Source organism: Pipistrellus kuhlii, unplaced genomic scaffold, assembly GCF_014108245.1.
Source record: "Pipistrellus kuhlii isolate mPipKuh1 unplaced genomic scaffold, mPipKuh1.p scaffold_m20_p_44, whole genome shotgun sequence".
In the NCBI taxonomy this organism is placed as follows: domain Eukaryota; kingdom Metazoa; phylum Chordata; class Mammalia; order Chiroptera; family Vespertilionidae; genus Pipistrellus; species Pipistrellus kuhlii.
The window spans coordinates 2,081,780-2,108,074 of NW_023425545.1; the positions used below are offsets into that span (position 1 = coordinate 2,081,780).

Below are 26,295 nucleotides of genomic sequence, written 5' to 3' on the forward strand. Positions count from 1 at the left end.
GGGCCCACCCCACCCCCGGCAGAAGGCGCTCTTGGTGCCAGCGGTGGCCCCGCCACCATCCAGGATCCTGGCCCAGAACCACAGGAGCCAGTGAAGGTGGGCCGCCCAGCTAGAGCCTCAGAGCCACTGCCTGCTCCGACTTCCCAGGAGGGAGGAGGGTGGAGGAGGACAGGCCCACGGCCATTTCCTGCTGACTGCTAATGGGGCGGCACCGCGCACCCGCTCGCTCGCTGCTCTCCCAAACCCCTCGTCTCCCCGGCCGGGTCCTCACAGGGGCACGGGAAGGACAGTGACGACACGTCCAGGGTCAGGGAGGTGGCCTGAGGTCACGTGCACAAGGGACAAGTTTAGGCTGCGGAACAGGCCTGGCCCATGGACCCACGCAAGATGCGTTGCTTCTCTTCCCACCACAGCTGGCCGGGCTGGGCCTCCTGAGAGCGTCCGGGCCTCAGCCCTGGGCTCCCCTCCCAAACCCCACACCCAACCTCTTAACTCCTCGTCGTTAATAAGCACGGCTTATCCCAATCGCACTGCCTGCTTGTCTTCCTGGTGATGATCTCGCTTCCTCTCTCGTTAGGCCAGAGGGAGAGTGCACAGTAGGGCTGCTGACCCGCTGAGGCCGAGGAGAGCAACTCCGTTGGACTGAGGGGCTCCTCACGGATCCCCCTGGAGGTGCTCCGTGTCCTGACTCCTCCCCCCACACTCTGAGCCTGGTGCCCCCAGGGGCCCTCTGCTCACCTGCATCTGTGCATGTCCACTTGCGCCCTGTGCCATGACCACAGAGGCCCTGGGAGGCATGGAGGCAGCGGGGCGTTCAGATGGTGACTGGCTCTCAGGAGAGAAGCCCTTGGCGGCCGGTCCCCCAGGGGCCATGACTAGGGGCACCCTCTGCCCACACCAGGCAGGGCTCAGATTACAGGCTGATCACTGGCAGAGGTTGTGGGCCACGAGAAACCCACATCACTCCCTGTCCACACCCCCCTCCCACACACCTCACAGGCAACCCAGCACGAAAACCCACCTTGGCCCCCCTACGGACTAGACGTCAGCACCAGGGACAGCTCAGCCCCTGCTCCTCTCCCAGGTGGGACGGGTGGGAGATGTGGGTGACACTGCCCAGCAGTCGCCTGCCTTTGGGGACAGGCGTGTCTTCTCTCCCCTTCCTCCCAGGAGCCCTTCAGGTCTCACCGCCCTGAGATTCTGCCTCATGTCTCACACAAACCTTTTCCTCCTCCTTTTCACCCAAAGGGGAGAAGCCTAGAGGCGCGTTGAGGGGAGTGTGGACCGGCAGCCGAAGGCACAGTGGCTCCCAGGAGGGCAGAGTCACCCCCAGGAGCTGCAGAACAAAGTGGGTGCCCCAGGGGACAAGCCCAACAGCAGCCCTGCCACCATGGGAGTCAGAGAGGGAGGACTCCACATGGTTAGAACGGACTGAGGGAGACAGGCCTCTCCCCGCCAGGAGCAGCGGCATTCGGACAGGGAGCCCGCGGCTCCCTCCTCCCCCCGGGATGCGTGACTTTGTCTCCCTCTGGGTGAATACACCGCCGGCGGACACCGAGGCTGAGGCGGCTTCAGTTCTCCGGTCACCCCCCTGGGGAGCAGAGCTGCAAGGAGCCCGCCCGCCACAGATCAAACACGGCCTTCCAGTCGCTCCGTGGCCCCATTTCTCATCGCTGCTGCCGCCTGACAACCCTCCTGGCCCCGAGCCTGCACCCCCCTTTTCCAGAGCTGGGGCCAGGGCTGGACGGGGGTGTCCACAGCCGGAGCCCTCCTGCAGCCGGGAGCCAGGGCGGAAAGACTGGGCCCTCCAACTGGGCAGATGGAGCCCGTCAGCACCGGGGACAGCTCCCGCGGCCCAGGGCGTCCGGCAGGCACATCCCACCTTCCTCAGCCAAACCTGGGCGGGTGCAGTGACCTCCCGGTGAGGTCAGGTGGCCGGCAGCGAGCCCTGCAGATGGCCAGGTGGCCGGCTTTCCCCACACTGGCCTCCCACCAGGAGCCTGCACACCTTCGCCAGCAGCCTCGGCCGGCGGACTTGCTCTCACCCTGCTTCTTCCTTCTCGGGCTCCTGAGCCCTCCCCAGAGAGAAGCCGCTGCTTAGCGCTGCCTGCTGGGCCCCCGCTGGGCCCTGGTGCCCACAGCTCCCAGGGGCCAGTCGTCTCCCTCTTGGCGCAGTCTATCCCCTCCCCACTCGCCTCGCTGGCATCTCCCGAAAGGCAGGCTGACTTCTCAGCAAGCACCGGGGGTCCCCGGGCTGGGTGGGGGTGAGGTGAAGCTGGGGTGGGGTGGGGGGGAGGAGAGGAAGCCTGTGTGGCTGCCATTTCTCCCCACCCTCTCTCTCAGACCTGGCCCGGGTGCCATACCGGAAGGCACCGCGCAGCTGCACTATGCGGAGGCTGCGCGGGAAGCGCCGTGTGAACCACCTCCCGGTGGGGCAGGGGAAGCCCGCTCGGCGCGCACAGCCGTTCTCACTTGGGAGCGGGATCTTCCTGCATCAGAGCCGGAGCCCTCCTCTGGGCCACCCCCTCGCCGGGCACCAGGGAGAAATGTCCGCATCGCGGCCGCAGGAAGCCGCACAGGCGTGCCCCCCTCCCCGGCCGCCTTTTTACCAGGACACCCGGGACCTCGCCCCCAGATGGCCCCTGTCCCCCCTCTGCGTCTGCCCGCACACACGCATGGTCCCTGAGTGCAGTGGCCACATGAACAGCCCGGGGGGAGGAGTTCTGTGCGGGAGCCACAGGATGGGAACAGCACGGCGGCCTCGGGCTGGGTGCGGCCATTGGAAAGCCAGCTGGGAGGCTGACGGGTGTGTTTGGGCGGGAAATGCCGGGAGAGGGCCCGGGGGGCCTGCAGCGGCCGGTTCTCCGCTGGAGGGAAGAGTGGCTCACTGTCCCTTCAGAGGCGGGTGGGGGCAGGTAGGAGGTTGGTGTCTGAGGCAGGTGGGAGGCGGGTGGGAGGCAGGGGCCCAAGGGCGGGGCAGCCCTGATGCCTGGTGTGAAGATGGCAGGAGAGCAAGTGAGGGCAGGCCCTTTACCAGCTGAGCAGAAGGATGGAGAGGACAAACCCAGTGTCCTCCCTGCCCACAGGGGTCAATCCCCACCTACCCCCCTGTAGCCAAAACAATTGGTGTCCGGCCAGCATGGCTCAGTGGTTAAGCATCGATCTATGAACCGGGAGGTCAGGGTTCGATTCCTGGTCAGAGCACAGGCCCGGTTGTGGGCTCGATCCCAAGTATGGGGTGTGCAGGAGGCAGCTGATCCGTGATTCTCATCATTGATGTTTCTCTCTCTTCTTCTCCCTTCCTCTCAGAAGTCAATAAAAAAAGTATTGTATGTATTTTAAAAATTGGTAAAAATACATCGACGTTGTTAGTACGGACACAAACACTGTCTCTCCCCCCCACCCCCCCGGAGCAGCCTCGGCGCCCACAGCTGCCGCCGCAGGAAGCAACATGCGGCCTTCTGCTCTCTCCCCGCCAGGCCCCAGGGCCCGGGGTCCGAGTGAGGAGGGAGTTCTGCCAGGAATCCAGACACAAGCCGCCTCCTGGTTCTGGGCGAGGTTTCTCAGGACCTGAGGCAGGCGGTCCATGCCGGGCCACGGGCTCCCATGTGCGTGGTACATGCTGGGCTGGGGGCCGTGGGCCATGGAGCGGGAGCGCTCTGCATGTCTGGGATAACGGGGTTGAACAAAGCGGGCTGTAAATTCAGCTCCTCACTCCTCTCCATCTTTCTGAAGGGCTGCTGGGAAGTCACGCGTGGGCACACGTGGCATGTGCTGTGTGTCCGCCGGGAGGCACGGGCTCCGGCTCGGGACGCCGTGTGCACACGCAGCCTCGGCACCGCCCGCTTGTCATCGTCAGCACCGGCGACAGCGCCTGGCCTGGGCGGTGCACAGAGTCCGCCGCTCCCGTATCCACGCCCGAGGAGAGTGGGAGAGCACGGTGACTCCTGCTGGCCTCTGAGAGCCGGTGCTCATTTCTCCTGGGAGTTAACTTCCCACCACTGCTGTGTTCCGGTGATGCCCGACCTGTCTGCTCTCAGAAGGCCCTCTGCTGAGTGTGTGTGTGTGTGTGAGTGTGTGTGTGTGGGGGGGGGGGGGGAGCGCTATGCCTGGAGCAGGCTGGGCCCAGCAGCCCAGGCCCCGGGGGCGGCAGACACCTCTCAGAACGAAGCCGTGGGCGCTGGGCTGCGTCCTGAAATGTCCCCGGAGGAATGACAAGGACACCGGCTTCCCTTCGAGGCTCTGCCTGTGGGGGCGGCTGGGCCCGGGGGGCTGAGCGGAGGCCGGGGCCACGCGGGCTCCCACAGCTGTGTTCTCTGTCCCCGGGTCCCCACAGCACCCCGCGCCCCGCGCCCACCTGCCGTCTCTCCCGGCCTTGCTGTCTGTGCCGTCTCCATCACTTGCTCCGCCTCCTCCCCGGGTTCTGTTTCTATTTCGAGCACTTTCCTCCGGGCAAACCCGGAAACAGGTCTCTCCTGCCACAGACACCTCTCCAGGCGGGGGCGGGGGGGCGGGGCCTGTCTTCCCCTGGAACCCTGAGCTTCGCTGGCCCAGGGGGTGGCGTGGAACTGGACACTCCTCTTTACGCCCCCCGCCCCACTGCCCAGTGTAGGGTGCGGGGTGGGGAGAAAACAGTGAACTCCGCCTCCTGGGCCTGTCTCTTCCTCTGCCCCCTCTACCCCACCCCCCCGACACTCAGCAATCCCGCCCGTTCACTCGGCGCCCCGTGGCCTCGTCCCCCAGGGCCATGCTGTGCCAGGAGCGTGGGGGCAGCTGGCACCCAGGCTGTGGTGGGACCTCCATCATCCTCCACCCAGGCCAGAGTGACCGCCCTGCCCTGGCCCTGCCCTGCCTCTTCTCCGTCCACACGGTGGGGGGTGCTTCAGACGCAGGTGCAAGGGGGTGGGGGGAGATTTGGGGTGTCCTTCAAGCTCTCAAGGGCGCACCTGTCTCCCACACACGGCTCATGACACACGTTCCCTATGTCACCTCAGTGTCCTTCACACACCCAGTGAGACAGACGGGTACGGGAAGACTGAGGCTCTGAGAGGGTAAGGGACCCCAGAACCCGCCGCCCAGGCCTCTGGTCCCCCCTGTGGTTTTGGGGGTGCCAGAACCCCCGCTGAGCCCCGAGCTCTCCGGAGCATGTGGCCCGCCGTTTCCAGGGGTAAGACGCCACCTGCTCCCCAAAGACGCAGAGACACGGAGCAAACCTCGACGACGGCTCCGGTTCGGGGGAGGAGCCCGGCACCCGCAGGGCAGCCGCTGGGGAGCCATCACCACCTGGAGCTGCCGGCTAATGGGGTGACTGGCCGCCCCACCTTCTCGAAGGCAGAGGCGGGACCATGAGGCCACCAAGCCCAGACCACTCTGGGGGGCAGGGAACACGCTGGGGGGCGCCCAACCCCTCAGGTGGGCCTCACACCTGCTCTGCTGTTTCCTCCATCTCAGTGGGACCCATTCTTCCCCCAAACCCTCACCTCTGCAGCCTCCTCCAGCACGTGCAGGGGGCAGGCCAGGGCGGGAGTGTACTGCGCCCCCTACCCCCCAATCCTGGCCCTGCAGCCCCCAGCTGAGCTGCCTCCGGGCAGGGTGGGAGGAGGGCCTTGGAGGCGCCATCGCTGTTCCTGGTGCTGAACCGGCCCAGGGCAGTTAAGGCACCTCTCTTAACTACCCCCTCCCCCAGGAGAGCCCGTTCCATTCTTGAGGGTGGGACAGGCGACCAGACGGCCTGGCTGGTCCCAGCTCTGAAAGGAATTAGATGCTCGTACATCAGTCTCCACCGCTCTAAATGAAATGCAGTGAGACCAGCCCTGCCCCCTCCCCCCCACATCCCAGGTGCGCACAGGGCTGCCCCGGGGGCAGGTGGGAAGCTCTCCCCTCGCCGGACAGCCCCCCCACCCCGCAGCTCTCCCCAGGCATCCACGGTGCAGGCTCCTGATCATCAAACGCAGCAAAAAGCGAGAGAGCAGGCGGCAAAGCACGGTGCCCACGTAAACGAGGAGCCAGCGGCTCGGCCCAAGATGCCCGTCCCCTGGGTGTGTGTGGGGGATGGGGGGGCACTGGGTCTAGGAGGGCGGCGAGCCCACAGAACACGGGTGCTTCGCCGTGGCCAGGCCCAGCGGGTGGGCGAACGGCCTCCAGGAGCTATCAGAGCCTCTCGGCAATGGGCAGGCATCGTGGGACCAGCCACCCCACTGATACTGCCCCCACTCAGGGCAAATACAGGAAAAAGAGGAGACAATCTCCACAGACAGAGCCCCGAGAGGGAGGCTTCCGGCAGAGCCGCTGGGACAGCTGTTCTACCCCGAGGGCTCCTGGCAGCGGGGAGAGCCCCCAGGGAGTCCTCGAAGCCGGAAGCTTTGCTGGGCTGGCGGAAACCTGCCATCGCTCCCTCGGGACACACAGGGAACTTCTGGGAAAGGAAGAAACACGAACCGGCCTGTAGAGGGCTCTGCCCGCTCCAATGCAGAGCGGGTCCTGAGGGCCCTTCCCCGGGCCACGGAGGAGCCACAGCCACAGGCTGCCCTGGCCCCTGGGCGTGTCCTGGAAGTGGGCAGCTGGGCCAGCCCGTCCGATTCCCTCAGCAGGAGCCCAGCCCACCCCCCAGGGCACCTTGTCCTCCGCTGCCTCCCCGTCCGGCCCCACACACCTCCGCTCCCCCAACCTCCTCCTCTCCTCTCCTCGTTTCCAGTATCACCTCCTCTTCCCACAGAGCAAACAGAGTGAGCAGAAAACCACCCCACTCGGCCAGAAGCCCAGGTGTGTCCTGATCGGCCCCTCGCTCCCCAGGTGCCCTCTCCTGCTGCCCAGGTGTGGGCCCACCCGCCCTCCAAGGCTCCGCTGAGAGAGGGAGTCCTGGGGCCGCGGAGAGGGGAGTGGGAGGTGCGAGGTGAGAGAGGGAGGTGGGACATCTGCTTCCCGCAACCCCAGCGCTGGCAGCCTCTGCGGGAGGCAGAGCGCCAGGCACAGCAGCCCTCGGGGCTGGTGAGCCCACAGGGCTTGGCGGGTGTGTCGCTGTCCCATTGGCACAGGGTCCCGGTCGGCCTGACGTGGCGGAGAGCTCCGTGCTCACCAGGCCTGAGTGAGAATTGGCCAGGCTGCGTCTCCGCTCGGGTTGCTCTCGCTCCCTTTGACCTTGCTCTGCCCCCCCCCCCCCCTTGCCGGGTGAGGCTGCCCTCCCGCACGGGCCCTTCTCCTGCCGACCTCGGATGCGGAAGCGGCTCAGGCTGGCCTGCGGGTGGGCAGTGCAGCTGCTCCGTGCTGAGACGAGATCTTGATTCCGCCCTGCCCCTCCCTCCCCCGCCCCAGCTGAAGCCCAGCCCCTGCCTGCGACCTCGTGCCCCCACCTCTCACGTCGCTTCGCCTGCCCAGGGATCTGTCCCACAAGTCCCCCCGTGGGCGCTGGGCACGTGGGCCAGCGTCAGACCAGGGTCACCCCTGCTGGCCCAGCCGCCGAGCCACACGCTCCCTGCCTCCTCCCCGCGCACCTGCTGAGGGGCGGGCAGGCGGACGCTCAGCATCGCCGGCCCAGCCCGTCTGCCCGAAGCGCCGCCTGGCAGATGCCAGAGAGCCATCCTGACCCTTCACGCCAGCCCCACGCCGGGCCCGTGTCCTCGGGACACGATCTCAGCAAAGAAGAAACGTGACTGCGGAGGTATTTATAGCGCGGCAGCAGCAGGGCCGGCGGGGTCCTACCTGTCCAGGCCGGGACGGCGGAGTGAATTCCACGGCCACTGCTCGCCAGCGGGAAGGGCCATACGGGGAGGGCAGGGGGACCGTGCACGAATTCCATGCACTGGGCCTCTAGTTTTTAATGAAAGCAACATGGGTGCCCGTGGGGGTGGGGGGTGAAGGGGCCAGGGTCTACCTGAGGAGCGAGTGGGGGAGAGGCGGCTGGAGACTGGGGGCCCCGGATTCCAGGCCCCGGGAAAGGAGAGGGACCAAGCCCTCAGCCTGAGCCTTCTCCCTGCATAGACAGGGAATCAGCTCGCGGTTAACCGGCTTCCGTGGCCCGGGCAAACTTTAAGAAACAACATTTTCAGGCTACTCAGCCCTGTTTGCTCCTTATTTCTCAGCAATTACCGCTAATTTGGAGGTGGTTTGCTTTGCCAACTCTGCCAGTTGCCCGTCAATTATGAAGCCACCCACTGCCCACCCTGGAGGTGGTGGAGGCTGGGGTGCCTGTGCCACAGGCTTGCTCCCCGCCCGATCTTCCTCCTCCAAGACATGGCCCTGAACCCAGGCCAGGAGGTGATGTCGGCCAGGAACTCAGTCCCCGCCTGCCCTGCCGACGGGTGGCAAGCAGCGTGCAGGGGACAGAGCGACCTCCGCCTGGAACAGCAGTTAGGAAAGAACGATGAGGAGGAGAGGGACTTCGGGGAGCAGCTCCTCCACCGCGCGGGGGGGGGGGTGCAGGGGACCCGAAGGACCCCCTGGGGCTGCGGAACAGTCCCACTTGCTCTCCCACTGCCCCCAGCACAGCCACAGAGCCCCCACACTCTCAGGGATTCAGCAGAGGAGAGGCGGGTGGAGAAGGGAACGGTTGGGGGGGGGGGCGGGCGGAGGGGAGGAGGCTGAGTTCGGCCCTCACACCCGCCGGCTCTGCGTCTGATTTAACGAGGCGCCGCAGGCTCTTCCTCCCCAGCAGTGATTGACGGCAGCTGCCTGCACTGCCTCCGCTGCCACGCTGGAAGTCCTTCTTGGGGCAGCCCCCAAACCCACCCCAGCACCCTTGCTGGCCTTAGCCCCTCTGAGCCACACGGAGCGGTCACCTGTGTCCCCTGAAGGCCCGCCCTCGGGACACAGCGCCTGCCGCCCAGGCCTTCCTCCTCCGGGCAGGGCTCACACCTCATCAGGCAGTCCCCTGGCACTCTCCAGAGTGAGCCCGCGTCCCAGGCCGCCGGGCCAGTCTGCCTTCCCCATCCGGTAAACCTCTGCTCACACAACCCAAACAGCACTGGCTTCCTGGGGTGGTGAGGGGGGCTGCCTCCCGCTGGCCGGACACCCCTGGCTGACAGCACGTCAGCGACAGCACCTCCAGCTCAGACGACACACTACTGGGACGCTGTTATGGACTGAGGGTGTCCCTACAGATTCTCGTGTTGCAATACCCCCAATGTGGTGGCCCCGGAGCGGGGCCTTGGGAGGGAATCGGGTCTCTTGAGGTGGAGGGTGAGGCCCCGTGAAGGGATTAGTGCCCTTAGACTTAGAGGACACGGGGGGGGGGGGATCCGCAGCAGAGGGGGCCCTCCCCAGGACCAGCCCGGCCGGCACCCGACACCCCACCTCCAGACCGTGAGCAACAAGCGTCTGTGTCCGCAGCCGCTCAGCCTGTGCTCCGCACTCAACCTGGAAGAGTGGAGACAGCCCCACCCCGAACTGGCCAGTCAGCGCCGATGCCCGTAGGCAGGAAATGCTGCCGCCTTCAGCCGCCCGTCGGGACCAAGCCCACGGCCCCAGTGCCGTGCCAGTCCCGCCCCGCGCCCTCCCCCCCCAGCCTGACACCAGCCTCAGGACCAAAGGCACCAGGTGTGGCAGCCGGGCTGGCCAGGTGCCGCCTGTCTGCCCGTCTCCCCACCGAGGCCGGCGTCCAGACGTGACCGGCGGTTCTTCCCTCTGGCCCAGGGCACCCTCGGCTGTCCCCCTCCTCTCGCCCCGCCTGAGCTCTCCCTCTGCCTGTGGCTCGCACTGTGAGCAACACTGCCCCCCACACCCCAACCCTGAACCCCCAACCCCGGAGCAGGGGCGGCTGGGAAGTGAGTGTGACGGACGCGGGTCCTGCTCTCTGCACCCTGACCCGCCCCGCCCCCGCCCCGCAGCCGGATGATAGATTACTCCGGCGGGGAGCGCCGGACGGGCCTGCTCTGCAGCTGTAATTAATGCCCCGGGGAGCACACAGGCACGCATGCATGTGCACGGCTCTGCCTCAGCCTCCTCCAATCCCGGCTTCACTGTCTCAGTGCAAACCGCGCTGCACAGACCCGGGAGCCACGAGAGGAGGCTGTGGGGGCCCTCCCCAGCCCCGGGCGGGACTGAGAGCCGGAGCTGGCTTCCGGCAGCCGGCCTGGGGCGGTTCGACGCAGCTCTGGCTTTTGAGGAAACGTCTGTGGGTTGGGGAACCCTTGGTGGTTAGTGTTCGGGGCATCTCCCCTCCCCTGACCCTCCTCCTCTCCCCCGGACAGCCTGAGGGACGCATTGGCCCGAACCCCCACATGCGTGCGTATTGGGGCCGGACAGCCACCCGCCCTGACCACCAACAGCTTTCTCCAAGGGCGAGCTGCCAGGGGCCAGGAGGTCCGGTCCCGGGTCACAGCCTCCTGCTACCTGTGCACCCAGCGTGGCTGGAGCCCGTGCTCCCGACACAGACGAAGGGACGGGACCCCCGCCCGGCTCCGGGTTCCCCACGCACTCCCTGTCTGCCCCTTCCCACGGCCCCGAACGCCAAGGTCCCGTCCTCCCCTCGCTGCCCAGTTTCAGGGTGACCTTCCCACAGGGGCTGACGGCGGCCTTTAACCCCCAGTGGGGCCCCTGCTGCTCTGCAGATGGCCCCCCCAGGGCCTGTGCATGGGGTCACCAGATGGGACACCACCTGTGTCTGCACCCCACCCTGCCCTTCACTTTGGAGGTTAGACAGGTGTGTGCGTGTGGGGGGGGTGTGGGGTGTGCGTGGGGGTGTTGTGCGGGGGTGGGGAGTGTGTGTGGGGTGTGTTGTGTATGGGGTGGGGTATGTGTGGTGTGTGTGTGGAGTGTGAGGGAGTGGGTGTTTGTAGGGGTGTGTGTGTGTGGGTGTGTCATGCACTAAGTTCTCCTTGTTTATTTTACTAACACGTTTCGTGGCTTACGTGCACACGTGTGGTGCATGTCTTTCCTGAACGTGAGACTCACCACTTTAACCGTTTTGTTTTTACCGGTGAATCCTCACCTGAGGATACTTCCCATGGATTCTCAGAGAGCGTGGGCGGGCGGCAGAGCCTGAGAGAAACACTGCCGTGAGAGGACACCGACTGGCTGCCTCCCACACGTGCCGACCGGGGCACTTAGAGCGAGTTCTCCCAGCTCAACCCACTTCAGCTGCACGGAATTCAACCCTTGCAGCTGGCGAGCGAGCAGCGGCCACTGCAGCCTGCGGGCGGGGCGGGTGGGCAGAGGGCCTGCCTCCCACTCGCCCCTCCCCACCTCTTCTCACCCCTGCGGCCGTCTTCCCAGGATGCAGTGCCGGGCCTCCTGCCTGTCCCTGTCTTTCCCCGCCCCGGCCCCTCCCTCCACCAGTCCCAGGCTCCCTCTCCCAGCCCACGGCTTCCTCTCACACAGGGAGGGCTGGCCTGGAACCCCAATCTCCGGCGACTTCACACCGCCCAGAGCTGGCACCCTCCACTCCCACCCGATCCCCCCACGGCCCGAACCCCTCAATGATTCAGGGCCCTCTGTCCTTGGGTCCAAGCAGAGGAGCTGGGGGACACGGGTCCGGGCCCTTCCCAGGGGCGCTTGCTCCTGGGGTTCGTCCTCTCTGCTCCCTGGTCCCCACGTGTGTCTGCTGACCCCCTGCCCTCTTATTTCATGGTGACGGACACAGCTCAACCCGCCTCTGGAGTGGGTGGGCACCAGCCACCCAGCCAGTCTCCTCACGCAGCTCCCCACAGCCCCCGGCAGTGCCCCCCCCCCCCGGCTGTGCCCCCCCCACCCCGGCTGTGCCCCCCCAGGAGAGCCGGGGCGGCGCAGCTCCCGTGTCACAGTTCGTCATTCGTGTGACACGTGTCGTGTCCGGGCGGGAGGGCAGAGCCGGTCCTGCCCTCCAGGTGCCACCACAGGGACCCGGGACCAGACCACCCGCCGCCAGCCTCGGGGCGCGGGCCCCCCCGGGGTGCGGGCCCTCTCGGGGTGCGGGCCCCCCCGGGGTGCGGGCCCTCTCGGGGTGCGGGCCCCCCCGGGGTGCGGGCCCTCTCGGGTGCGGGCTCCCCCGGGGTGCGGACCTCTCTGGGTGCGGGCTCCCCCGTGGTGCGGGCCCCCCGGGTGCGGCCCTCTCGGGGTGCGGACCTCTCGGGGTGCGGGCCCCCCCGGGGTGTGGGCCCTCTCAGGTGCGGACCTCTCGGGGTGCGGGCCCCCCGGGGTGCGGGCTCCCCGGGGTGCGGGCCCCCCTGGGGTGCGGGCCCTCTCGGGGTGCGGACCTCTCGGGGTGCGGCCCCCCGGGGTGCGGGCCCCCCCGGGGTGCGGGCCCTCTCGGGGTGCGGGCCCTCTCGGGGTGTGGACCTCTCGGGGTGCGGGCCCCCCCGGGGTGCGGGCTCCCCCGGGGTGCGGGCCCTCTCAGGGTGCGGGCCCTCTCGGGGTGCGGACCTCTCGGGGTGCGGGCCCCCCCGGGGTGCGGGCCCCCCAGGGTGCGGGCTCCCCCGGGGTGCGGGCCCCCCCGGGGTGCGGACCTCTCGGGGTGCGCCCCCCCCGGGGTGCGGACCTCTCGGGGTGCGGGCCCCCCCCGGGGCGCGGGCCCCCCCGGGGTGCAGGCCCTCCCGGGGTGCGGGCGCCCCCTGGGTGCGGGCCCTCTCGGGTGTCGGTTGCGCTGAGGCGGCTGTTCTCTCCGCAAAACAAAGGCCCCGCCACGCGGTCCCCGTGGAGCCGCCCGCAGTGTTCCATGACACCGTGACACTTTGAGTGACATGTGGGCACCCCCACATCTGTCCTGTGACAGCCGTGCAAAGTCGTAACCTCGAGGGGCACGGCCATACCCCCGTCTCCCCACCAGGGCGCTGTCCCGGGCCCCGGGAGGAGTGACAGGGCCAGAAGCGGAGGCTGGCAGAGCCGCGGCCTCTAACGGCACCTCACCCCCCGGGCGGCACGTCTCCCGGGAAGGGAAGGCGGGAAGACGCTGACTCAGCAGTGCAGGCGGCCGGCGGGCTCAGCAGCCAGCACCCGCCTGGCCTCGGGGCCCAGCGCCGCTCCCACCCCAGGGCACCGGAGGCTCGGGGCGGGCTGGCTGGGTGCCTCCCTCCCTCCCCCACCTCCCCCAGAGAACGCCGGAGAGGAAGCCCCTGCTGGAGACCCGGGTGGGGGGACAGTGGAGCTGCTGGCGCTGACGCAGAGCCCAAACCAAGCCCCCGACTCCCATCTCTGCTTCGGGCCGCGGTGCCCGCACCCTCCGCCTGCCAGCGCCAGGGACGGGCTCAGCTGCCATCCCAGCAGCCTCGGGGGCTGAGATCCTGACGCCCCCAAGGTTAAGCCCGGAGGTCAGAGGCTGTGGGCTCAGCACGGCCTCCGGGGCCCCCGTTCCCATAAACCGGCCCCTGTGTCTCATGTGAGTCCACCTCGATCCCAAAGCTAAACAGCGCGGAGGAGACATTAGGACGAAACACGCACGCCACCTACCCAGAGCGCCACGCCGGGCGGCCATGTCCCAGCGCCGAGGCCAATGGCACGGCGATGGCACGGTGCCACTCACTAAAAGCCTGAGTGTCACCCAATCAATAATTCATTTACTTTAATGAGATCAGCACTTGGAGGGCTAATTGCAAACCTGCTCCAGTTACCCCGACCCGGCCCAGCCCCAGTGATCATCCGGGGCAGAGGCTGTGGGGCGGCGGGTGTCTCGGGCGGGAGGCACCTGCTGTCACTCCCCCTTCCTTCTAAGAAAGAGAAAGAGGTCTGGGGGGGTGGGAGAGGTCCAGCTGGCCGTGAGGAAGTGGGGCCCGCCCTCGGCCGGCACGCGGGCTGCGGGCCCCAGCAGGCTCTCCGTGGGCGGCCCCGGCCCCGAGAGGCTCGGTCCCAGCACACTGGCCTGCGGGGGGGCAGCTGGAGCCGGCTCCCCGGGGACAGATGCTGGCGGAGGGGAAAGCCAGGGGTGAGGGTTCAGGTTGGCATCACAGGTTCGTTCTTGGTAAATCTCGGCTGTTCCTGGCCCGAGGCCCCCAGGTCCCAGAGCAGGGAGCCGCCACCACCCACACCGCAGACCCCGGCCCAGGGCCACGGCCTCCTGGGTCCCTCTCGGGGCCCACAGGACGGAGCGTTTCTCTGAGTCCCACCTCTGCCCGGCCCTGAAGGGGAGCCGTGGAGAGATCTCCGTGAATCACACGGCGAGCGGAGCGGGACCCTAAGTGGGGTCAGCACGCCACTGCTCCGAGAAACCCCGCGATCACGGTAGCGTTCCAAGGTGACCACGTGCCCGCTGGGCCACGGGAGAGCCAGGCCGGCCCTGCGGCAGCCGGACCGGAGCTCCCAGGGACAGAACGCTCCAGTGAGCCTCCCCCTCCTTCCTCCAAGGCCCTGGCTGCTGAGGCCGTGGGCAGCAGCTGCACTGAGGCCCGGGAAGGTACGGGGCCCTGGGGAGGCATCAGAGGCCTCGCCCTGAGAATGGGCCCTGGCCGCTCCGGTGGCTGCCACCTGGCTGAGTGGCTGGGCCTGAGCCCGGAGGGTGCCCTGCCGGGCTGATGGGCCCTCGGGGCTCTCCTGGGGCTTCCTCCCGGGACCAGAGGCTCAGGGAGGCGTGCGGCTCGCAGACACCGGGCTGAGCGAGGACACGGCCGGGCGGTCCCGGGTTTCCTCTCGGGGCCTCCCCCCGCTCAGCGCACTGGAGGGGCCAGCAGGTTCAGGGCGCCCCGTGGGGACGGGGGTGTTACAGGCGCTTTGTCAGCTCCCGAGCGCTTCAGATTCACGCCGTTTGTTCGGAGCTGGAAGGCACCCGGCGGCTTTCTGCTGACGCGGCTCCTGGTCGGGGTTAACGGTTCTCGGTGGGCCCCAGGCCTGGCAGAGAATCCGGCCCAGACGCCGGAGGCAGGGCCGCTCTGAGCCTCAGCGAGTCCCCCTCCCCCCACACCGTCTCTCCAGGCTGCGCAGGTGAGGCCGCAGAAGGCAGACCACAGGTGCCAATGCCGCCTCCCCTGCCCGGACCAAAGCCCCGGGGCCTACGGCCCTCCCCACTGTCGCCGCGCCTGGAATGGCGCCCGGCACACGGCAGAACCGTGTGGGGGTGGGTGCACCCTTGCACACTGGGTGTCCAAGGCCTAACCCCGGAACCGGTCCTCGGGACCTCACAGGGAGGGAGAGTCTTCGCAGGTGCACAAAATCAGGGCCTGAGAGGAGGCCGTCCTGGGTCTGGCTGGGCCCTCCATCCAGGGACGTGTGCCCATGGGGGAGGGAGAAGAGGGGGAGAGGGGGGAAGGGGAGAGGCGCCAAAAAGAGGCCCATTGAAGACAGACACAGGTGGAAACTGGACAGACAGAGCCACAAAGCCCCGAGCGCCCGGGGCCCTGGAACCTGGAAGAGGCAGAAAGGACCCCCCTGCAGACCGATTGTCACCACTGCCCCGGACCACGGTCCAGGAGAAGGCAGAGCTGCCGCAGTTAACACAGCTGTGAGCCCGGCCGGCGCGCTCAGGCTGAGCGTCGGCCTGGGAACCAGGAGGTCCCGGTCTGACTCCCGGTCAGGGACAGGCCGGGCTTTGGGTCCCCGATCCCCAGGGGGGCCGTGCAGGAGGCAGCCGGTGAGTGATTCTCCCATCGTTGATGTTTCTCTCTCCCTCTCCCTTCCTCTCTGAAGTCAATAAAAACACATTTAAACAAAGAACAGCAGCGACCCGTCCAGAAAGCAGCCGTGCGCCGAGAACCACGAGCAGAGCGACAGCTCCAGAGCAAAGCCCGCCCTCGCCTGCGGAGCTGCCGGGCCCGGCCCCGGGAGCTGTGCGGTCTGTTCATTGAGCGGCGGCTTCCTCCCCTCAGGAGCTGGGGTCACGGCGTAACCGTCTGCAGGTGCTTCTGGGGCAGCCGGCCGGCTCGGAGCCTCGCGTCCCCGAGGGTTTAACCCCCAGGGAGACCGTCCTCCCTCCGCCCCCTCTGCCCCCTCCGCCCCGCATCTCGCGGGAAGGACTCGGCGAAGGCCGTGAGCGCCGCCCACGCTGCCGGGCCTCCTGGGAATAACGGGGCGAGCGCTCGGCGCGTCCCCCGGCCGCTTCCTCCTCGCAGACACGGGAGCTGTGGGAACTCATTACCCCCCACTCGGCTGTGACTTCCAGTCCCCCCTTCCCCTGCCCAGGGCGGGTCAGCACTTTCCAGCTTCCAGAAAGGCTCGCCTTCCCGAATCCCTTTCAAGGTCCCGCTATTTCCCATGAGCTCGTTCCAATGGGTGAGTCCGCGCCCGTTCTGGAGGCTTCCTGGGTGGGACCCCACAGGCAGCCTGGAAACGGCTTCCCTCCCCGGCCACCAATCCTGCCACCCTCCCCTCCCCAGCCCCCCCCCACCCGAGTACTCAGTGAGCCCCGCCCAGGGCTGCCGCCTTCAACGCTCCTGCTCCCTCTCCACGGGCTGTGTGACGCCCCCAATGTGCCATCGGTGACCTCAGCTCCCAGGCCACGCCCACGCCCACCGCCACGGCCACGCTTGCTTGAAACCGCACGACGCTGGAATGATCATCAGCGTTTCCCTCTGCCGGCGTTCCGGCGTCCTGGGAGCTGGGCCTGGTGGGGCCTCAGTGCCCCCCTGCACCCCGGCCCCTCCAGGGAAGGCCCCTCGCTGGGCCACACACACACAGCCTCCCCATGTCGGGAAATGGATCCTCGGTGTCTGCATAGCTCAGTGTGGCGCCACGGCCCATTCTGACACTGACGTGCCTCAGTGTGGGGAGGCCCCTGTCTGCAGGGAAATGGCGGGGTTCACACCATCCCAGCTCCCCCCCCCACTCTGTCCCCATCTCCCAACAGAGGGGGGCTGCAGGGACCCCACGCCACCTCCTGCCACAGAGTGGTCTGGCCCTGCCCTCTGGGCACTGCCCGCTGGCTCTCTGGGGCCGCCGACTGGCTCCAGGCCCTGGTTTCAGCCGGTGTCCCCTCCCCCCCCCACTCGGCCCTGTCCAATCCCGCACCGTCTGGGGCCTCGGGACTCGGCAGGTGGGGCCGCTGGGCTCCGTCTGCACCGGGAGCTGTAAACACAGCTACAAGCGTCGCACTCGGTTTAATATTTAATACGGCCGGTGAGTGCGCCTGGCTCATCAGTAACCACCGGCGGGCTCCGACGGTGCTAGTGGATCCGCCTCGTGACTAATTTACAGGCCAGGACATTCCCGCACCAGCTCCCCGCAACGCCGCCAACCCCTCAGCCCGCCTCTGGTCAGGACGGGTGGGCCTGCCTCGGCGGGACGGCTGCCCGGGGCCCTCCCCCAGCTCAGGGCCTGGCTCAGCGGGCAGCTGGCAGGCTGTGGGCCCTCTTACAGCCCCCGCCGCTCCGCTAAGAATCAGTGGAAATACCCTCAGGTGAGGATTCACAGACAGCAAAGCAAGCCGCGCCTCTGGTCAGGGCCCGGCAGGGCGGGGCATGGCAGCCGGACGCGGCCAGCCCTCAGCACCGGGCAGGCGCGGGCGAGGTGGGAGGGTAGGACCCGCAGCCCTGCACCCGGAGAGTGGAGGTGGGAGGGCGCGGGGCGGCAGAGAGGGTGAGGGTGGGCCCTGGCGGGGCTGGACCCACACAGGGCAGCACTTCAGTGGCCGGGCAGGCAGACACGGTGCCCGTGCTGGTGCCGGTCAGCGGCCGTGACTGCAGTGCGTGCCGCGACCTGCTGGCTGCAGCCCGGGCGGGAGGCAGGCGGCCGCGGTGGCGGAGCTGCTGAGTCAGCCCTGGCCGCAGCCCCGCAGGTGCAGCTGGGCCAGAGACAGGCGGCGGGCGCGGGACCCGGCTGATAAGGCCACGTCGGGGCGGGGTGGCTGGTGCAGAGGCCCTGCTCCTGAGTGAGTGAGGGTGAGTGTAAGTTTAAGTGAATTTGTGTGGGTGTGTGTGTGTGTGAGTGTGAGTGAATGTGTGTGTGTGTGGGTATGAGCATATGAATGTGTGTGACTGTGAAAGGGAGTGTGAGTGAATGTGTAAGTTTGAGTGAATGAGTGTGTGTGTGTGTGTGGGTGAATATATATATGTCTGTGAGCATGTGAATGATGTGTATGACTGTATGAGAATGAGTGTGAGAGGTGAGGGAAGAGAAAGGCTCGCTGGGAAGTGAGTTTCTACATCAGATCCCCTTCCCCCAGGCAGGACCGTCTGCAGAAACACCCCCCCACCCCCCGCCCAGAGCAGCGCTCACAATAGCCGACAGGTGGGAGCCACCCAGTGCCCACCGCTGGGTAAGCGTAAAGGTGCTCTGTGATGTGCTCTGTGACGTGTGTGTGTGTAACATGCTCTGTGACATGTACGTGACGTGGCCTGTGGCGTGGTGTGGCGTGCTCTGTGACGGGAAAGCTCGGGAGGGGGCCAGGTGGAGTGAGCTGAGGGGCGCCCTGCTGACGCCTCCGGGTGTGAATAATTACCTGCTAATGGGTGTTGGGAAATGAGGTACAGGCTCAGCGGCTGATCCTGTTTTGTGCTGGGAGACCTATGGAGGGGGGGTAAGTAATTGACGGCGCTTCTCCTTGATGAAATGGAGTCACGTGGGGGTGCCTCCACCGGAAACACGTCTGCGGACGCTGTCAGCAGCAGCACGGGCCCGGACCACGGCTGGGCACAGCCCACCGGCCAGACGCTTTCCTGGTCCGTGTCCACCCTGAGCACCTGCTGCCCGTCCGGAGGGCTCGGCGCCGGGCCTGACCGGTCTCCGCAGGTGCCGGGGCCCTGAGGCCTGGCTGCGTCCTGGGGCCGGTGCACTCACCCCCCGCCTGCAGACACCCAGCCCCCTTCCACGTGCTGTTTCTCATCCCTGGCGGCCCCCACGCATCCCTCAGACCCCACGCGCCTCGCCGTCAGCCGGGGCCGAGCCCGCGGGCCACACGGGCGGAGACCCAGCCGGCAGGAGGCACGGGTCCAGCTGTGGGTCATCCGTCATCCACCCTCCCAGGCACACAGGCTCCCGACCTCTGACCTCACGCACCACCTCCAGGGCACGTGGCCTCTGAAAACAATCCACGCTCCGCTGTGTGCCCCCCGCCCGAAGGCCACCCGGGGCCGTCAGACCCGCCGGCTGGGCGCTGGGCCTGGGGGTGCGAAGGGGGTGACAGGAGCCCACGCCCCGCCCGGGCCTGTCAGCCACGCTCTGGGAGCGGCGGGGCAGAGTGGGCCGGGCCCTCTGGAGGGCTCTTCTCTGGCATCAGTTAACCCACTTCCTGCCCTGGCAGCCGGGACCCCAGGGAGCCCAGAGAGCTGGCGCGGACAGGCAGTCCCAGCCAGCAAAGGGCGCTAAGTCCGCCGGGACCTGGACGGCGCCACAGAGGCGGCCGGCAGCAGGCAGACGGTGGGCCTGGAAGCTGAGCGCCACAGCCTGGTCTCCGCCCGCCCCAGCATCCTGGAACCAGATCCTAAATTCCCGTGCTAGTCCCCAGCCCTCTGCCAGGTGCCGGGGCCGCTGCCCCTGCGAGGCCTGAGGTCAGGTGTGCAGCCCGGCCAGGCCCGGGGGAGACCCGGGAGCGGGGAGGCGCCCGCCGGAGTGACTCAGGCACCCAGGACGCCGTAAACGGAGCTTAACGAAAAGGCAGAGAGGGAATGGGGGCAGCTGAGGGTAATCTAAGCTATTTCCCTCCTCACCTCCCCCCTAGCCGGTCGTCTGTTAATTGTCTATGAAACGCTCGCCGATTTGCATTTGGTGTCGGGTCCAGGAAGAGCAGGGGAAGCACAATGGGTCCAGGAAGGAGGGGGCGGGGTGGGCCCGCCTCTCCCGGTGGGGGGAGGGGGGGCTTTTTTGGAGTCTAAATACACATGCTAGTCCAGACCACCATTTCATCATCCCAAGGTCCTGCCCTTGCCCCCAACCTCCCACCTGGGCCCACAGCGCCCCCTAGTGACCACACCCTGCCTGAGCACCCAGACCTACGTCTCCGGGCCGGGACCGGAGAGCCAGCGCGGGGGAGAAGGCACGGCCTCGCACTCACCTGTCCGCAGGCGGCTCGGACGGGCCAGCCGAGGCCGAGGGCAGCGGGGAAACGCGACAGCTCCCGGACGGACAGACTCCACCCTTGCTGTGGGGAGAAGCACAAACAGCACGTTTCCACCTCCGACCGCCCGTCCCCTGCTCCTGGTCACACATGTGCTAGCACGGCCCTGCCATGTGGCTCAGGAGCTAGAGCGTCGGCCTGCAGACTGCAGGGTCCCCGGTATGACTCCCGCTCAGGGCACAGGCCCGGGCTGTGCGTTCGCCCCCAGGAGGGAACGTGCAGGAGGCAGCGGATCGACGACTCTCCATCATGGGTGTTTCTCTCGCCCCCTTCCTCCTCTCTGACGTCAGTAAAATGCCCCAGGACCGAGGTCAGGGGCACAGCACCTGCAAACACTGCCCCGGAGGAAGCAGGAGGCCGCTCACCGCCCGGGGCACCCACGGGGCAGGCTGGGGCTGGGCTGGATTTTCCAAGTGCGAGTCGAAGAGGCTGGGGTGCCGACAGACAAGGGGAGGGGGCAGAGGGGCCAAGCACTGAGCCCTGTTCCCGTCTGAGGGTCACGCTCTTGAGGACGACCGGCATGCGGACGCGCTGGGGTGGCGGCTGTTGGCGCCCCAAAAAGCCCTCTGAACGGAGGATGAATGAACCTCTGCATGTCTGCGGTGCGCACGCGTGCACCCGGGAACGCAGGTATGGCTGCGCACACACGTGCATTGCATAGTTGTGCACACAGGAATTCAGACAAGCACATATTTGTGTGTGTGCATGTACAGAGTCATGCACATAGCACCATGGGCCTCTGTACATGTGTGGGCATGTGCATGGTTACCCTCACAGGGACTCAGGCATGTGCTTATGGTAGTGTGTGTGTGTGTGTGTGTGTGTGCACGTGCGCTCGCTCGCTGAGTCATGCACACAGCCCTGTGGTCACCTGCACATGTGTGTGCACCTGCAGTTACCCACACAGGAATTCAGACGTGTGCTTATGGCAGTGTGTGCACACGTGCATGCCTATGTACATGTGTGTGTGCGCGCACACACACAGGAACATCCAAAAGTTCACCTGCTGCAGCTCATTTCTGCAGCTTCCATTGCACCTGCTCAGGCCGTCAGCACAGTTCCACACCCTGCCCTCCTCGTGTGTAACCACTCTGCTCCATGCTCCTGGCGCCAGCCCTGAGGGTCAGGAGGCGGGGAGGGGGGGCGGCAGCGGGTGAGGGCGTCTGTCCCACCGTCACCGGAGCCGTGCAGGGCACGCACCACGGCCCTCGCCTGCCCCGGAGGCCGCCTCTTCCTCGCTCCCTCGCCAGGTCTGCTCGGCGTATCCCCGTTGGAGCAGCCGAGGAGGGAGGCCTGTCCGCTCCCGGGTGCAGCCTGCAAGCCTGCCACCGGCCACCGGCCACCGGCCAATGGCCGAGAGAGGCAGCGGAGGCCCGCGCCCCGCCCGGCGGCTCCGGTCTGGGCTCCACCGCAGCAGCCTCCCTCGGGAACGCCCATCACCGGTGTGAGGCCCCCGGAGGAGCTCCCGGCGGGCGGGCGAATAACAGGAGCCGCGGCGCTGGGCGGGCGGGCGGCCAGCTCCTCCCGTCAGCCTGCAGCACGGCCTCCCCGCCACGGCTTCCAGGGGAATTTATGGGTATTTTGTTGGCATTTGTTGGTGTATTTTTTTCTCCTCTCGGCTGGGGGATGCCTGTCAGAGTCGGTTCTTCTCTCTCTCTCCCTTAAATATATTTTATTGATTTCCGAGAGGAAGGAAGAGGGAGAGAGACAGAAACATCCACGATGAAGGAATCATGGATCGGCAGCCTCCTGCCCACCCCTCACTGGGGATGGAGCCAGAAGCCGGGGCCTGTGCCCTGGCCGGGAATCGGACCCTGGCCTCCTGGTACCTAGGTCCATGCTGCGCTCCTGAGCCCTGCAGCCGGCAGGCGGTCCTTCTCTCTGACGAAACGCAGGGACCAGCCGAGGCCTGGGAGGCGGGCCTGAGCGCCGGCCGAGCACCTCGGACCTCGCCGGGCAGGGTGTGTCCTGTCCCACCCGCTCCAGTCCCTGCGGCCCTCGAGCCGGGCCATAGCTGCTCCCTGACGGGTCCCCGGCGCCTGGCGCGGGCGGCGGTCACAGCCGGGCCTCGGGGACAGCACTGCAGACCAGCCGCCGCCGCCCGGAGGGGCCCAGGTCCCGCCCGATGCACTTTGTTCTGTCTGACCCCCGGGAGGCGTGAGTGACTGACAGACACCCCTCGCTGACAACCACTTCCTTCCAGGGGGGCGAGGACGTGGGGCCCAGGGGCGCGTGGGGGGAGGGCCGAGCCGCCGGCTCCCTCGCCCTGGGCCCCCGAGGGCCGTGTCTCCCGGGGACTCACCTGCCATCGGCCCTGGCTCCCCCTTATCTCTGCCTGAGAATCCAACAGCCCGCCCTCTGGCCACCAGGGACTGGGCACACGGCTCGGCGCCCCACACGGGCCCTCCTTCCTCTGGGGAAGCCGCCCCGGCCCCCCGAACCCCAGCTGTCACTCGGTCTGGCCTCTCTGAGTGCCTGGCAGCACCCACCCCGACCACTGTGAGCACCCCTCCCCTCGCCGGCCCTCCTGCCCCAGCCGGCTGCCGCGAGGCTCCCAGCAGAAGGACTTAATTGCGTGTCAGAATTAAATCGCTTCTGATGGAGAACAATCCAGCCACAGCTCCGGCTAATCAAATTAACAAAGTCTTTTTGATTTTCAATTATCTCCTCCTCGGACACGTCACCGAGGTTCCCGCGACAGCTCTGACAGCCGCGCACTCAACGAGGGTCCCGCCCGGACACACTGACCTCGCCAGCTGCTGCTCCCACCGGGACAGGGCCCCACACGCCCGGACACGCCCGCTGCTCCCACCGGGACAGGACCCCACACGCCCGGACACGCCCGCTGCTCCCACCGGGACAGGGCCCCACACGCCCGGACACGCCCGCTCCTCCCACCGGGACAGGGCCCCACACGCCCGGACACGCCCGCTCCTCCCACCGGGACAGGACCCCACACGCCCGGACACGCCCGCTGCTCCCACCGGGACAGGGCCCCACACGCCTGGACACGCCCGCTGCTCCCACCGGGACAGGGCCCCACACGCCCAGACACGCCCGCTGCTCCCACCGGGACAGGACCCCACACGCCCGGACACGCTGCACCACCTCAGCACCTGCCACCTGCCACCCGAGGGCAGCAACACCAGGGACGGAACCGGCTCTGGAACCAGCTCCCCACGGGCAGGGGAGTGGGGAAGGGGGGCGGCCTGAGCCTGTTTCCTCATCCTGAACACGGGCGCTCTGCTCCCTCCCTCTGCCCCACAGTGCCTGCCTGCCCAGCCAGAGCATGCCACCCTTTCCCCCGCTCCGTGCCGGCCACGCGGGTGGGATGGATTGGAAATGAGGCCCCGACTGAGGCAGACGTGTGTGTGGGGGGGTGGGGGGGTATGTAGGGACCCAGGCCACTGGGTCAGCGAACCTTCCTTCCAGTCCCCCACTTCTTTACTGTAAGAGACAGGGTCCAATGGAAGGCCCCGGCCCCCCCTCCCGCTTCCTGGATCCCAAGCTCACTTGGCAGGTGGCAGGTGGTTTGCGAGAGGACACTGCTGCCACCTGGTGGAAGAAACGTGCATGGCACTGCTCCCCACCTTGGCCAATTGGTTCCAGGCTTCCTGCTGCCATGGCAACGCTGCTCACCAGCATCCGCAACTGTGTTGGCCTAGGTCAGTGGTCGGCAAACTGTGGCTCTCCAGTTTATTTGTCCACTGGTTTTCTCCTCCTCCTCCTCTTCCTCCTCCGTTTCCTTCTCCTCCTCTTCCTCCTTTTTTTTTCCTTCAAATTTCCCATAGCTTTCATTTTTGTACAAAAAGGCAATAAGCAAATATTTTTACTTTTCTGCTACAAAGTCAGTTATACCTATAAGGAGCCAATACACAAACAAAGCCACCCTCTGCTTTAAAACAGCATTTCAAAGGAAGGCGAGTGCTCTTCGACAGCCACAAAGGGTCCCAGTGGCCTTCTCCGTGGCCCACAGGTTATAGAATGCAGGGACCCGGCCGGAGGGCTCAGTGTGAGTGTCGACCTATGAGCCAGAAGGTCAGGGTTCGATTCCCAGCCAGGGCACAGGCCCGGGTTGTGGGCTGGATCCCCAGTGGGGGGCGTGCAGGAAGCAGCCGATCCATGATTCTTGCACCGGCCCCCATGGGTGCTGAGTCACTAGTAAGTGTGAGTTCACGCGCGCGCACACACACTTTTTCCTGAACTGGAATTCCGAACGAGAGCACCAGGAACGTGTGCAACTCAGAGACGTCGTCACGCAGGCGAGGCCCCGCGGGGAGCCCAGCGCCCACAGCCTGTCCGGAGGCCCATCCGGCTTCCCGGCTCCGTCCTGGCGTCCCCAAGACCGCCTGCCGACGGCCGGGAGGCACAGGCCTGGGCGCCTCTTCCAACAAACCCCATCGGCCCGGCCGCTCACTAGGAGACCACGTGGCCGGTGGCTGGAACCTGCCGGGAGGAGAGGCGGAGGGCAGGGGCCAGGTGCGCATCCTGCATCCTGTGCCGCGGCCTTTGGCGCCGCCTTGAGGTGATAATCGGTACAGCAGGGCCAGCTCACGGGCCAGCCCAGAGCACCTGAGCTCCACCCTCAGGTAAACCGAGCCGCACCGGGAGCCGGGAGCCGGGAGCCGGGGCCGCCCTCCCCGTGGACAGAGGCGGGAACCACCTGCCGTTAATTCTGGGAGAAAGCACTAAAGGGCCGGCAACGTCCAGGGCGAGAGGCAGTCCCATCGCCACGTCTCCGCGTGCCCCCTCGGCTGCCTCGCCCAGGGTCCTCCCGGACAAGGCCCGACGGACAGAGAACATTTACTTCCCGTTGTGTCCTCCTCCTTCCCGCCCACGCCGGCTTCTGGGACTTCAGAGGGCCCAGGAGCTGCCGGGGAGGCACAGCTCCTCCACGCCGAGGACACGGCCCCCGCACACCAGGCACCGGCAACGTGTGTTTTTCTTTAACAGAATGTCTTACATTGGTGTCAGCGAGAGAGGGAGAGAAAAACCTTCAATGAGGAGAGAGCATCGTGGACCGGCCGCCTCCTGCACGCCCCTCAGTGGGGATGGAGCCCACAACGGGCCTGCGCCCTGACCGGGAATGAACCGTGACATCCTGGTCACAGGCCCACGCTCAGCCAGCCGGCGGGAGGAAAACATTCTAAACACCCGGACTTTCAGAACAGCCACGTGGGCGCTCACTGTCCCTCCTGCAGCCCCGGGCCTGTGTTCACAGCAGCCGCCCCATGCGCTTCACCGGGGCGGGTTCTAGAACGATCCACGGGGCAGCTGGGGCGGTTCACTCACAAAGGCTGCCCTGTGGGTGGCTCGCCTGCGCCACCAGGTGGTTGACCATGGGTACTACCACCCTAAACAGGTACTAACTTTGAACTAGACAGGACAGGGAAGAAGGACAGAAAGGCCCGGAAAAATCCTCCCGGGCGCCATGGGCTCAGGCAGCCAGCCGGCCCCTCCAGGGCCCAGTGAGGGCATTCCTCGGGCGGCACGGAAACGCCCACACGTGTCCTGCAGGAGGCACCTGGTTCCCCGGGCGCCAGGCGCCTGAGAGAGAGCAGAAGCAGGTGTGGCCATGTCCGGCCTGGAGCATGGTGGGGCCGTGCGTGCCAGGGAGGGGCCTGGGGGTGCTGTGGGCGCTGTGGGTGCCGCCATGGGACACCGCTCAGCGGACAGCGGGTCTCCAGAGCCTGTGGGAGGGCCGGGAGGCAGGACCCATTGGCAGCTGCTCAGCCCTGGTTGGCACCTCCTGGGCCAGCAAATGACCTGCGAACCCGCGTGGGAGGGAGACTCATTAGCCTGAGCGCGGACAGCTCCATTCTCTCCGCCGGGAGCCGGGAGCCGGGAGCCGGGAGGCGGGAGCCAAGGGCTCGCCTGGTCTGAGGGGGAGGGGCACCCAGACCCCGACACCGTGGGTTCCGGGGCGTAGACGGCAGGAGTTTGTCTGCGCGGGAGGGGGAGGCTGCGAGGCGCCTGTGGGGGTGGGGGCGCTGGAATGGGGCACCTGGAAGGAGGGGCTGTGGGTGCCGCGGGCCACACGGCTGTTCCAGAGAAGGTGCCCTGGGCCCGGGCGCCTTTGGCTGTCAGTGTCCTCGTCGGGACGTGGGAGGCAGACACCGGGGTGAGCAGAGGAGGCCAAGGGTCGGGGCAGGGGGCAGGGGCAGGGCCTGGGGGCAAGGGCAGGGAGCAGGGGCAGGGAGTAGGGTCGGGGAGGGGGCAGAGCCGGGCGCACCTGGCACCTGAGTGCGGAGCAGGGTTGGGATCGAGACTCGAGACTCGGACCCGGTCGGCTCCCGCGGCCTCTCTGAGCCTCCGGTTCCTCATCTCCAAAGCGGGACACGCAGCCACAGGTGCCACCAATACCCCCTGCGCAGCCCAGCCGAGGGCTCAGAGGCCAGCCACAGCGGGAGGCC

The 26,295-nt window shown here is 67.3% G+C and overlaps 1 protein-coding gene across 2 annotated transcripts in view; it reads right to left on the reverse strand.

Annotated features, from left to right (window-relative positions):
• RBFOX3 (RNA binding fox-1 homolog 3) overlaps positions 1-26,295 on the reverse strand; it is a 77,897-nt gene that overhangs the window by 40,608 nt on the left and 10,994 nt on the right. The window contains exons 2-3 of one of the 2 annotated variants that reach the window (XM_045572156.1): positions 22,938-22,942; positions 19,820-19,906 (exon numbers count right to left, since the gene is read on the reverse strand). The gene's annotated coding sequence lies outside the window, so the exon portion shown is untranslated. The remainder of the gene's footprint in view (positions 1-19,819; positions 19,907-22,937; positions 22,943-26,295) is intronic. The other variant, XM_045572155.1, reaches the window with a different exon arrangement.